Genomic DNA, 14,936 nt, shown 5'->3' with positions numbered 1-14,936 from the left:
GAGACACTGTAGGAAAGAATATATTTTAAAATTCCCTAATAAAAATTGACACCACAGATCAGGTTTTTTCTCTAGAATTTCTAGACTCCAGAGAAATCGTGTGCTTCTAAAGTGACTTGAGTCCCTTGAGAGAAATAAATCAGGCATATATGGTGTCAGCGTCATAGAGATTTTGAGCTATCTTTACTTCTAAACTCAAAGTCAATGCCCCTTAAAGAAGATACTGTCTAACATGGAGCACTTATCCTGTGCAAGACACTCTCCTAAGCTTTTTATATGGATTAGCAAGCTTAAGACGAAGACATTATTATTGTCCTGATCACACTATTAAGGGAATTAAGGAACAACAAAGTTAAGAACTTGCTAGGGTTACATAGCTTGTTAGGAAGTCTGGGTCCAGGGTCTGCTCTTTCATCTCCTGCCTTGGAATTCCGTACATTGTTATCATTGTTCCTAATAGATAATAATTTTATATTATTAACTAACATTCTTCTAAATGAAGAAAATATGAATCCTTAAAATATGTTAACTCATTATCTCTAATTGTCCCTTTACAATAAACAGTGATAGCAATGATAGCCATTATTATCATATGGTCTTTAAAAATAATCTTTGATTTCCACTAAAAATAGTCAACATCATTGTTGCTATGGTCTGAATGTTTGTGTCCCCCCAGATTCAGATGTTAAACACCGAATGCCCAAGGAAGGGTGGCCTCGGGAGGAAGAAAGGAGGGAGGCCAGGGGCAGAGGAGAAGCAATATGAGTGCTGCTCTAGGGAAGATTGGCCAGTGTAAGAGGATGATACGTGTTATGTGGCATCGCTTTGTCCACATACGCCTTGAAGCAATGGAAATTAATATTTAAAGTAAAATTTAATAACCCCCCTAGAAAACTAGGCTACAATACTGGATACAAGTGACAGTCTCTCCTTCTATTACTGTCCAAAGGTATTGTCCTGGAAGAAGCTGAGACTGACTGCAGTGACAATAACCTACCTTCTCTCAGGGGACTTTCTATGTCCTTAACCTTGACATTTCTGTGTTCTGTTAGGTACTAGCACGCCAGAAGGACCGATCCTCTCTGAATCCTAATGTATTTATTTATGTCTCGATAGGAAAAATAACATCGTTTTAGAGAATGGGTACTCTCAAGGAGTTAATTAAGTAAATGAACTTACATGATTCAATTGGCTTGTCAAATGGCAAAACAACACACTTCACAGGATATGGAGGTAAATACCATTTCCTCTTAGACTCCTCTTTCCTTCCTCCGCCCCGGGCAACTTAACACCTAACTGTTATGACCAAAATTCCTCTAGGTGCAGTATCTTCCTGGGGGTGCAGAATGTTCTGCTGTTTATCATTTGTGTTCCTTTCTTTCAGCTCAAAACAACCTGCTAATTTTTAGAAAAGAGCTTCTAAGGAGGGAGGCCATTGGGCCGATGTGGAGATGATGGTGAGGTGAGATGGGTGGGAAATCAATCAGCAGAGCTGCTTGTGAAAGTGGACACAAAGTGTGTAATCAGATTTTTGGCTCAAGCTTTTGTACATCTCTTAGTGCATTCTGGATTTACAGGAATAATTTTGAAAAACAAAAGAAATGGCGAGCTAAGACATATTTCACGTACAGGGCACCACCTCAATCTACGCTGGGACTAACATCACTTGAGCTCCAGAGAGAAAAGTCCACAAAAATTTTTTTTTGTGATCTCGTTTAATGTTTGAATTCATAAAAATGAATATCGTCACCTCTAATTGAAGCGGAAATGCCAAGAGTCAGCTTTTCTCTGCCTTCTCCCAAAGCCACACAGGAACCATGAATCACCGCCAGCCCCATGGGTCCACTACCTGCATCGGTATCGTGAGTAGTAAATACATAATTTTAGATAAACGAGCCCATAGAGACATTTCAGCGATAGACATGGTAATCAAGTATGCTCCAAGCCCTGTGGTGCTGCAGGCGCTTGGAACCGAGTTGTCTCTGTTTGCACACTGGCAGGCTGAATTGAAGATGGTTCTTCCTCTGCCTGTTCCAACATAGTCATTAGTGCATGGTTATGCTTCTGGAATCTCCACGGGTACACTGGGAACCTACTGCTTGCCAGACACTGATTGTGGGCTTGTGATGGTTCATCCTCATGAGAAAATTGGGGCTTGTTGGCCAGAGCGAATACCATACCCTTTCTTTCCATCCATCTCTACTTGAAGGAAACCCCATGCTTGAAGAGCTAGTAGCCATGAAACATCCCTTTTCTTTTAAAGGAAAGGGACATGGACTTACATAAATGTGACTCTTCCATACTTTCAGGCTGATTTTATTATACTTGTAAAATGGTTTTCATCATACAAAGGATTGTCATAGACATTTTCATAATTTTCAACTTCCTTATATTTTTTGGAGGGAAGATGCAAGTGATGATTGTGTGAGGATAAAACATCTGTACATGTAAAGCTGTACCGAGGAGCTGGACACTCAAAGCAACCCCTTTATTAATTGAGGCAACGCAGTTCAGCGAGAAGTATCAGATTAGCAGCATTTAACTGAAGGGACCAATTCTCGGTTATAGTTAAAATGCCCAGATGATACGAAGACTCAGCTTTTTCCTGAGAGAACAATGAGAGCCGTATAATGAGATAAACATTCTACTGCTATTCATACAAAACAAATCTCCCAAATTTGTATTGCTCTGGATATAAATCTCCTCTTATTCATTTTTACATAGCGCAAGTAAAAATGCAGACATGATTGGGAAAGCAAGTACTTGGCTTCCAACAAATGCAATTAAGGCCGCAAACAAAACTACACTTAATTATGAAGTTGGACTGTGACATGATCACTCCCTTGGTGTTTTCAATGGGTCACTTGCCAATCAGAAAATGCCACATCACATTCATCACAAAAACAAGGGCCTCCATTGCTCAAAATTTAAATGTGTATTTAAAAAACCCTGGCAGTTCTCAGGTTCTGCGGTTCACTCCTAGTAATGTTGGCCAGTTACATGATTGCATTCACCCTACTGGCATTCTTTGTCATGTGAAAGAAAAGAAAAATCATTGGCAGAAGATGCTGATTAAAGCATACTGCCTAAAAAATTTTTCCACAGCGCTTGAATGCTTAGATTCATGGCCACAGTTTGCATGGGGAAAGCACTCTCCTTTAGAAGACGAGTTAGTTTTCCGAGGTTAGAAGTAGCAGTGTAAACCTAGAGAAAGCCAAGTTTTTAAAGTAAAATTCTCTTGTGTGATATCGATATTTATAATTGGTACTATATTTTTTAACTTTAAAATCTTACTGATGACCCAGCTCTATGAAAGTTTAATATTTTACCAGATTTGCTTTAGATTTCCAAAAATAAAAAAATACTTCAAACACATTTGAGGACCCCATGACCCTCTCTTCCCAATGGTAAGCACCACTGTGAATTTATTTTCCTAGGCAAGTATTTATACTAATGCTCCACATATATATTACATAGATAGATAGATAGATAGATAGATAGATAGATAGATAGATAGATAGATAAAGTTTATATAGCATTGTTCTTTGCACTTTAAACTTTAATGGTATTATATAGTATAGTTTACTCTTCAATGTAGTAATTTAAAGACATATTGATACGAATAGCTCCAGCTCATTCAGTTTAAGTACTGTATAACATTGTGAATATGTCACAAATATTTATCAATACTCCCTTTAAAGGACAATTATATTGTTTCCAATTTTGCTTTTAGAAACAGTACTGCAAAAAGCATTATACATGTCTTTTTATGAGCTTAAGTTCAGTGGTCTCTAGAATGTATACCTAGAAATGGAATTAACTAGGTTGTTAAGAGAGAATATCACCAACTTTACTACATTTTGCCAAATTGCTCTCCACGACGGTTATAAAAACTGACTAACTGTATGAAAACTATGAAATTCCCACAAGCATCATATGAAAAGTCTTGAATCTTGTCAACATTTAATGTTGTCAGATTTTTATATTTTTGCCGCTCTGATAGGTATGTAATAGTATATCTCATTGAACATTATATGTCTATTGACCATACAAACTTCCTTCTCTGTAATTTTCACTGTCCATTTTTCTATTAAGCTATTTTCTTATTAATGTTATAAGTTATGGATATTAAGCCTTTTTTCATGATATATAGTGTATATGCCTTCTAGGTTATAGAATCTTTTATAACTTTGATCATATGATGTCTTTGTTTCAATACTTATTCTTGATTTTAAAGTAATTATATTTATCAATCTTTTCTTTTGTGTTTGTGTGTTTTATATCTTGTGTGTTAATATCTTGTTCTTACTCTAAGGTCATAAAGATATTCTCCTATATTTTCTTCTCAAAGTTTAAAAGTTTTAATTTTCACTTTAATTTTGTATATGTAAGGAAGAGATCCAATTGCATTTGCTTTTTAATACAAATAAATAACATTAATTCAGCACCATTTATTAAATTACCTACCTTTTCCTTATTGTGTAAGTATTGTCACATGAGGTTTCCATATATATATATTTATTTCTAGGTCTCTCTAATCTATTCCATCTCTTTATATCTGGTAGGAAAAATGACTTCTCCCTTCCCATTCTTTCTTTTTCTTCAGTGTTGTCTTCACTATTCTTGAGTGTTTTCCCTGCTTATGAACTTTTCAATAGCATTTTCAATTATACAAAAATACATACTGGCCTTTTGATTGAATTGCAAGGAGTTCATAGACAAATTCATAGAGAATTAGTATGTCCAAATGATTGAATATTCCCTTCTGCTATGTACCTTCATCTAATTAGGTCTTTTATTTTTTAAATTCTCTGAACAGTCTTGAAAATGTTGTTGATTTAATCTCAGGTGCCTCATAGTCCTCATTGTTACTGCGAATGAGCTTCTCTTTTATTACGTTTCAGTTGAATACTGGTGGTATATAAGGACGTTAATGATATTTGATGCTGATCTTGTATTTATGTAGACTCTTTGTTTAGAGTGGTATTATCTGCAGATAAAAACATTTTTCTCTTTCTTTCCGAATGTGCACTCCTTTCTGTTTTCTGGTCCTATTGCATTATATACAACTACAGGTGGACTTTAAAATAGTAACATTAGAGATCTTTCTATTACTTCGGACATTAATGGGAATGATGATTCCAGGGTCAGATCTTATAATGACTTTCAAAGGCTCATCTCTCTCAGTAATATTGGGATATTGTAGAATATCACTTAGTTGTGGGAAGATTGGTTTAACTCTTATTCATGAGATTGAGTATTTACACTTCAGGTTCTCAAGTTCCCCAGCTTACTAATAGCCCAGGTGGTCAGCAACTGATCTTTGTTCTTCTTTTTATGGGGGAAGAGAGCTCAGCAGCCCTACTTAGCCCCCATCCTTCAGCAGTTAGCCTAGTAATGGTTCTCAACTTATACAGAACCTTTTCAGCACTTTTCTGTCTGTCCATGTCTAACGACACTTACTTCCTGGAGTAGAGCAAGCCCGAACTTCAGCCATACATATGGCATTGAGTTTATGTTCTATTTTTCTTCAATATCTTGTGAGATTTTTCTCTAGTGCATATACCAAGAAATGGAAGTCACAAGCTTATAGGATATTGTCACAAGCTTGTAGGATATTTACTAGATATTGTCACAAATGGAAGTCACAAGCTTGTAGGATATTTACTAGATATTGTCATGGAGAAGATTATCTTAATTTTGAATCTATGTCATTTTTACTTTTGCTTAAAACATTTTATCACTTGTTGCTATTTGTTTGTAGCAGAGACTAAAGCCATGTGCAAACTTTCAGAGTCATTTTGGCCAGAAATATTATTGGTTCTATTTTTTAAATAATTTTCTTCACATGTAAGAAAAGGTAAGAATCAGAAAAAAATTATACTTATTATGTGTCTGTAGAGTAATCCCTGAATTATGAATTGCCTGTGATTACAGATCTCAACACAAGGAAAACAATGCATCCAGTTGCCATATGGCTTATTTAGGATTTGTTAAACACAATCTGTACATATTAAAGGATTTAAAAAATAGAGCCAATAGACGGTTATAATTTAAAAAGAAAACATATTTTTAAGGAACTTTCAAGTCTGAGGCAATGTAGTGAAGGGATTAAGAGAAGAGCTTCCAGTAACACCACTGAGTTGGAGTCTAGGCTCTACCAATTACTAGCTCTTTAAGCTATGGTTTCCTTATTGGTAAAAAGGGACCATATCCACCCTAAAGGGTCATTTTGAAGATTATACAAAATATGGTATACATAAAACATTTAGCACAATATTTAGCACATAATGAACACTCAATAAAATTTAGCTATTATTTATTTAAGTTCACAAAGGTTAATATATTTCCCTTTTATCTGATGACATATAATCTGACAATAATCTGAAGCCTTTTATTTTCATTACTTTCAATTTGTCCATGTCATAAAAATAAGCACATATGCTTTCAGTAATTAGCATGTAGTATAGGATTTCCCAGAATTCTCAGATAAGAAATAGAAACTATACTTTTAGATAAATTAAAATAGAAAAAGGAAAACTTTATAAAAACTTAAAGTCCAATCAGTTTTGTGTCACTATGAGAACTATTTTAATATTCTAATAATAAGCAAATTATTTGCTTTACATTAGCTGAAGAGGAAAATGAATGACAGATTAGAAATGACAGGAAAGGAAATAAGATAATTAAAGATGAAAAATAAAAACCTAAGCTTAAAGACCAAATAAAATTTCAGTTACTAATAAGGTTTTAATCTTCTGCTTAGTATACAAGCACACTCTTCTCTGTGAAATAGCACTTAAACTGGTAAATTCATTGTTTAGCCAATATGGTATATTTACAAATTAGTTTTATAAATAAACATGCAATGTGAAAGAGTGCATCTAGTTCATGTTGTTATGGTTCCAGACATCTGCTCATTTCAGGAACTAGTCTTTCTCCATCAGGTGCTTACAAATCACAAGGTCCTACAACTCTTATCACAAGGTTGAATATGAGTCCAGAGAACCATCCTCCTGAACTTTGTGATTGGCTTAGAAATTTTTGCCATGCAAAATGTTTTTTTGTCAAACTTATCACTATTTTCCCTTATTACTTCTGGATTTTGACTCTTGTTAGAGATTTTTTCATTTGCAGTTTATATAAGTATATACTCAGGTTTTCTTCTAGTATTTAATTGTATTTATTTATATGGCTTATCCTGGTGTGTAGTATGATCAATTTAATCTTTTTTCCATATGGCCATGCAGTTAGCCCAACCCCACTTACTACAAAATTATTTATTTCCTCATTAATTTGATGTGCTGCCTCCATCATGTCATATTTCCAAATACTCTCAGTTTTTTAAAATAATGTGTCATTTCTCTGAATATTTTAAATATTTTTCCTTTTGTTTTATAGCAATTTTACTGCGATGTGTCTATGTTTTCTTTTTCTTAAATTTATCATATTTGGGATTTACAACACATTTTGAACTGTAATTTAATGTCAGTTTTGGAAAATTCTCAGCCTCCATCTTTTAAAATATTGCTTCTGGCCTATTCTCTCCATCCTGCTTTTGGGATTCACTACACATATTGAACCTTTAAACCATGTTCCACACATCTCTTCTTCTCTTTTAAGTATTGACCAAACATCTCTCTGGATTTTAGATCATATATTTTCTTTTTATTTATCTTCTAATATACTTATCCTCTCTCCATCTGTGTCTAATATGATTTAAACATATTTATGGAGTTCTTTAACTCAATTATTATGTTTTTAACAACAGTTATCAAGATTCAGTTTATGTACTATTGCCAGTAGTCCTTTTCAGCTTCTCAGCCTAGCAGCAGACATTTTCCTCTTAGCCTCAAGGGAGTTTGAGGCACAGAATTTCAGGTGTACTTCTCTGTGCTTCTGCTCTCTCAAGGGTTACATTTCTCGTCTTTACTCTCTTGGTTCTCTGACGTCTCGCACACATATACATACACAAAACTGTTTCTTGCTCTACTTATTATTCTTACTCAGCTTTTTACTTACTCTCAGCAGGAGAGTTGGTATACAGCAAGCTGATCCATCATTACAGGAGTCATTTCTGGATTTTCTGTTCTGTCCCATTAGGTTCTTGTCATGCACCAATACCACCCTATTCTAATTATAGAGACGTTTATGATATATTTTTTATATCTGGTAGGATTAGTGCAAGTGTGCACACTTGTATACACATGAACACACAAACATAGATATACACATAGAGCTCATATTTTTTCAGTGCTTTCTAGCCATTCTTGTTCATTCTTCCAAATAAACTGTATAATTGAGTTATTTAACTCTGGAAAACAAATATGTTATTTGTATTGGGATCAGGTAAAATTTTTAAATTTACTTTGGAACAATGTACATCTTTCTAGCATTAGTTTAGTATTGAGTCTATTCAAAAAAATCTATTTAAGTCTCTTCTGTGTTTTTCAGGAGGTACTATAACGGTCCTCATATAGACGTTAGGCTTTTTGGGGGGAGGGGGTTGATTTTACTTAGTCTGTTTCTTTTCTGTTGTAAATAGTCTTCTCTTTCATTCATCCTCTAAGTCGTTATTATTCATATATGTGAAAGGTATTGATTTGATTTTTGCATATTATTGTTACATCTTGCAACTTTACTGAATTCTTTCATTGTTTACAATAATTTTCCATCAATTGAGTTTTCCAGAAATACAGTTAGTCTACAAATAGAAATAATTTTACCTTGTTCTTTAAAATACTTATGTTTCTAATTGTTGTCTTGTTTAATTGCACAATATTAGATTTTGGTGGGGATATGAGGCATATTTTCTTATTCCTGGTTTTTGCAGTAAAAGGTCTAAAGTATCTGTTAGGGAAGATACTGGTTATTGGGTGAGATGTCATTTTATTATTTTAAAGAAATATCCATTAATGACAACTAAGAGTTTTGTACATAAAAGGATGTTGTATGTTGTTATGTGCCTTTTTGCCATTTCTGAAAACATTCATACTATGATTGTCTCCATGGTGCTATTAATATGATGAATTATATTGATGGAGTTCTTAATATTTAATTGTTTTTATATTCTGAAATGAATGTCCCATGTTACAATGTATTAGTCTTTAAAGTACTATTCTTTTTACTAATATTTTAAGAATTTTGCATACTTATTTATAAGTGGGAATAGGCTATAGTTGTGTTTTGTGCAATATTTTTCAGGTTTTGATATCAATATTATATTTATTATTTTTTTTACTTTTCCAAATACCCTTTGGATGATTTAATCTTTAAAAGTTTGGTAAAATTTCACTATAGAATTACCTATGGGAGAATTCTTTGTCTTTATTTAATTTTTAAATTCATTCTGTTTAGACTCTGTATGTTTATTGAGATCAATTTTGGTAAATTACATTTTCCTAGAAAATTATCTATTTCTTTTAGAGTTTCAAATGAATTTTCATAGAGCTATGCCAAAAAGTCTCTTTTGATTTAACCTCCTTTCTTTTGACAGCTATCATTATTCCCCTTTGCTATTTTTTATTTTGTATATTAGTATTTTATATACTATTTTCTTATTTTCAATTTTCTTATATTTAACTGATTCAATTTAATTGATTTTTAAAGAACCAGATTTATTTATTCATAAGCTCTGTGGGGTTTTTTGCTTTTTATTTTTGTTAATTTCTGTTTAGCCTTTAATTTCTTCTTTCTAATTTTAATACTTTTACTCCCAGTTAGTATCTATAAGACGATTAGCAAACATTCTATTTCCTTTCTCCCCCCATTTTTGTAGTTGAATTTTATTTACATTGTCAGGGCACATATTAAATATATACTAGTCTATCACCTTAATATCTACCATAAGTTCTACAGTTAAATATATTCAATATCCTTATGATGAATTTCTCAGTTGTTTCAATTCATTCCCCAGTATTTCTCAGTTGTTTGAATTCATTCTTTAGTTGATACTTTAGGACTATTCCTTGAGGTCTTGCATATTCATAGCCTCATTTATTATGTATATTTACTATATATATTAAATATTTAAAGGTTAGTTTTGTTAGATTTAAAATGTTTGGCTTACATTATCTTTCAGTATCTTAAATATACTACACCACAGTCTTCTGGCTTAAATTACTGTTATTGAAAAGTAAGCCAATCTTACATTCTTTACCTTGTAAGTAACTTGGGTTCTTTTTTTTTCTGGAAGCCCAAAGGATATATTCTTTTTTGAAATCACAATAGATTTTTAAAATGTATCTTGGTATTTATATGATTCCACTTAAATGTGGAATCTAAAAAACAAAATGAATGAACAAAGAAAAGAGAAAAACTCATGGATACAGAGAACAAATTGATGGTTGCTGGATGGGAGGGAGTTTGGGGGATGAGGGAAAAAGGTGAAAGGAATTAAGAAGTACAAATCACCAGTTATAAAAGTAGTCATGGGGATGTAAAGCACAGCATAGGGAATATAGTCAGTAATATTGTAATAATTAACGTGGGGTGTCAGATGGCTACTAGACTTATTGAGGTGATAACTTCATAAGGTAAAAATCTAATCACTATGTCATACACATAAATTATAATACTGTATGTCAACTGTAATTGAAAAATAAATTTTAAAAAGTATCTTAGAGTGGTAATAACAATTCTAAATTAGTTTTTACATGGTATACATTTTCACTATGTAGATTCAAATTTTGTTTCATATTTGAAAAGTTTGAGTTATGGTTATTATACTTTATTTCATTTCTTTAGTTTTCTTTTTTTAAAATTACATTTATACACATATTGAATCATTTTTTCCATCTGCTAAATCTATTTTTATTTTTTTCAGTTCTATTTGATTTTTTATTTTTTATTTTCATTCTCTATTTCTTTTTTTATTTTTTATTTTCATTTTCCATTTCTCTATTTCTATTTCACTGATGTCTATTAACGTTGTTTTATCTAGTTTAGTCTCCTGAATTTCTAATTTTATTTTAAATTATTCATCAAATTCTTCCTTTTAATATCATCCTCTTAGCTATTGTTTTCATCTCTGGATTTTTCTGATGGATTATGCAACCTTTATCATTTTTGTTTTCTTAAATTCCTTTAGCTAATTTTTAAATATTAAATCATAACTTTCTTTGGCCTTTTTGCCATATTTTTCTAGTGTGTCTTCACTTTCCATTGGCACATCATTCAGATAATTAGTTTTCTTGCTTACAATGTACTTTACAGTGCAGTTATTTTCTGTTGCTCGTGTTTTATTGAGATGGGTTTTCCTATATTTTAGAAAGTTGCCATATAGGGGTGGAAAGAGCTAGTCCCTTTCGGCCTTTATATTTAGTACTTCTTTCCCTGTACTAGTCATATATATTTGAATTCTTTTGGTAGACTTTACTTAGTGTGGGGTTCTGTTCTTCTAGAAGGCAATGTTGGTTGTGTATTTCTGGAAGCTCTGGGGACTCAAATATGCCAGCATAATCTAATTTCATTTTAATCTTTCTACACTCATCTACAAAGTGGGTGTTCTATAGCCCTTCCCAGTTCTGACAGTTATTTTCAGGTCTGCCTGCTAAGTTTCCCCTCCAAGGATGGACCCTTCCTTGAGTAGGTGAGTTTTTGTTGCTGATTCCTTATTCTCTGCCTCAAAGAAAATTGGACATTCTTTCTTTTCTCCCCTCTGTTACTGCCAATAGTTGGCACTTTTGTTTGTCTGCTCAGATTCTAGAATTGTAGGGATAATTTTACTTTTTGTTAAAGATGTTGCCCAGGAGTTTTCACTTTCACTGTTCTAGGTGCTCTAACTGCTTTGTAAGATGATTTGGGAACATTTAAAAATCTACACTGATGTTGCCATCTTGCCTAAACTAAAACCTAAACCAGTTTCTCTCCTTGGCGTTTGGGATGCCAGACTATCCTACTTTTCTATTTCACCTCAATAACTGGGGTTTTTTTTTTTCCCCTGAGAATTATTTGCTGGATTTTCTTTCTCTTTTTTGACTTCTTGCTCAGTGTCACAGAGGAGGTTGGTCCTGGGATCTTTTCTCTATTTACACTTACTCTTCAACGATCTCATCCAATCCCATGACTTTAAATACTATCCTTCTACCCGATGACTCCAGAACTTCTCTCTATCCCTCTAAATTCTTCCTTAAACCCTAGACTTATGTATAACTTTCTACATGCCTCACATCCAATTCATTATCAAGACTAGCAACATTACCTCCAATGTATAACTTGACTCTGTTCACCTCCACGTATAACACCCCAGCTGAGCCACAATCATCACCATCTGAAATTACTGCAATAGCCAATTAACTGGGGTACTATTACTATACTGACTTTCTCTCCATCCCTACCTTGGCCTATTTCCCACAAAGTAGCCAATTACTCTTTAAAAATATAAATCAGGTAATATCGTATCTTTGAGCAAAAACTAACAATGACGTCACATAACGCTTGGAACAAAAGCTGAAGCGTTTTACATTGCCTACAAGGCCCTATGTCTTCTGAACCTTAGTTACCTCTATGATCTTATTCCCTACTACTTTTCTTTTCACACTAGTTCTAAGCCACACTGGCTTTACAGTTTCCCAAACACTCCACGTGGCTCCTTCTTCTAGGTCCCTGTACTTGTTGACACGTGTACCTTCAATGCTTTCCTCTCAGATTTTTCCACGAAGCATTCATTTCATTCGGTTCAAATAGCATCCTATCAGAGACACTGCCCCTGGACATTCAACCAAAATAGTATTGCCAGATCCCCCACACCCTGTCGATCTCTTCTTTGTTTTTCTTTATGTCCTTCTTTAGTTTTCTTTACATCATAACATTTATCGTTACTTGAAAGTATATTTTTTATTGTTCTCTCCCACCATAAAATATAAGTGCTGTAAATGCACTGGCCTTATCTATTCCAGTCACACTTATATTTCCAGAGCCTAGATCCATGCTTTGTCCACAATAGGTACTAATTAATTTTTGTTGATTAAATCTATGAAGTATTCCCCAATTATATTTTCTTATAACTTATTATAGTACTTTCGATTGTCTTAAGTTCAAATTTTTACTCTACCTTTGCTTTTATATTAAAAAAAGATCTTTCTCACCTTTATTCATGCCTTTCTTCCAGTTCTTATGGTTTAATTTTAGCTTTTAGTCATTAATCCAGCTAGAATTCACTTTTGTTTATGATATGAGGAGAAATAACTTCATATTTACTCCCTCCCTCAATTTCCCAGTATGCATTTATTGAATAATCTGTACTTGTTTAAAACATCACTTTTAACACATATTAAGTATTTGGCTTATACAGAATACCTTTCATAAATTCCTCGTATTGTTTTTACTTTAAATTTTAATAAATTTTGATGTAAACATTCTAGGCATACCTACTGAACTATATACTCTTATTTTTATTGATAGAACTTCACTCTGATAGCCATAGGGCAGTCATGGTTATTACAGGATCTGAAATTAAATTAAACCAATGCGCTTGGTCATGTACTGTGGCTGTCTCAAACAATATGCTTTTTAATGTCCTCTATAACTTGCTTCTATTATGTCTAAAACTCACAAGAAATGGACATATATTGTGAGGAAAGAAGAAAGAAAACAAACCAGATTACAGAAGGAATTTCTCATCACTTGACTCTGTCTAAGACATTCTATAATATTTTGATAGGATCTTTGCACTTACTTTCCCTCTGCCCTATGACTCACTAAAATCACAGGGCTATGTTAGAATTTACACATTGGGTTCTAGGCCTATGTATCTGCACCCTCACTTTATAGCACCCTCTGTGCCCATTCACATATGTCTTCATTCATTCTGTGAAACATCTGTATTTCATAATACAAGTTGAGACCAGGACTTTGCCCTGAGGGTTTACTATCTAACAATGAAATCCATGTAGTTAGTTTTCTAACCAAAATAATGCTTTCTCATTCAAGAGATGCACTTGTGCATCTGCTATTTATTTGGTATGCTTTCCCCTTCTCTGTTACACACGTCACAGTTTTGGTTTAGCAAATAAGTATATTGGGTGAAACGAGGAAAATCATGCAGGGTGAAATGAGGAAAATGATGCTGGCCAAAACAGTAGGAAGTGTTAAATCGTCAAATAGTCAAGTACCGCGTTTATAAGAGGAAGGTATAGTTTGATATTCCAACTTTTTTGCTGGATCTTTCTAAGATTGCTATAATTTTGTTTCTAATAGATAAATTTTTTTGATTTATATGGAGCCAAGATAATTTATGAATTCAAATAAAATTGACAATATTTGAGGAGAAACTATCAACTATGCCTGTGTATTATATACTGTGGTTTAAAAGTTATATAAAATGCAATACTTTAATATAAGATCATGACCATTAAGCAACCACTCATTTTTTAAAAGGACAAGCTACCAGAAAAACCACCAGGAACTAAAATTCCATATTCTGTCCCAACTACTTTCTGACCTTCCATTACTTAGTATGTGTATAAAGTCACCAACTTAAAATTGTGGCACTCTCAATGCCAAAGGTATGTAGAGTGAGAAATAAGATAAGGCAATCATTCCAATTTTTTTATCCTATAATTCACCAAAGGGGGAAAAAAAAACACCCTAAATTCCAGTTTTCATGGTCAAATGTATTCTAGTTCATTGTTGCCTAGATTTAGGTTCACATCCTGATAAACCTAAATTTTCAGACAATGGAGCAATGGAGGTACAGAAACAGAAAGGAAGGAGGAAAAAAAGAAACAGAAAGGAAGGAGGAAAAAAATGGGGAGGGAGGAAGGAAGGGGAGAGAGAGAGAGAAAGAGAGAGAGAGAGAGAGAGAGATTTAAAAAATATTTTTTACAAAGCCTTAACATTTTCCTCTCTTGCTTTTGTCTACCTGTGCCCTAAACTATTCTTTTTCAGATTTAATCCTTTATGCTCTCTTCTCTCTTTCTCTCCCCATCCCTATA

Source organism: Pteropus alecto, unplaced genomic scaffold (genome assembly GCF_000325575.1).
Source record: "Pteropus alecto unplaced genomic scaffold, ASM32557v1 scaffold50, whole genome shotgun sequence".
In the NCBI taxonomy this organism is placed as follows: Eukaryota; Metazoa; Chordata; class Mammalia; order Chiroptera; family Pteropodidae; genus Pteropus; species Pteropus alecto.
This window is presented reverse-complemented; position numbering follows the sequence as displayed.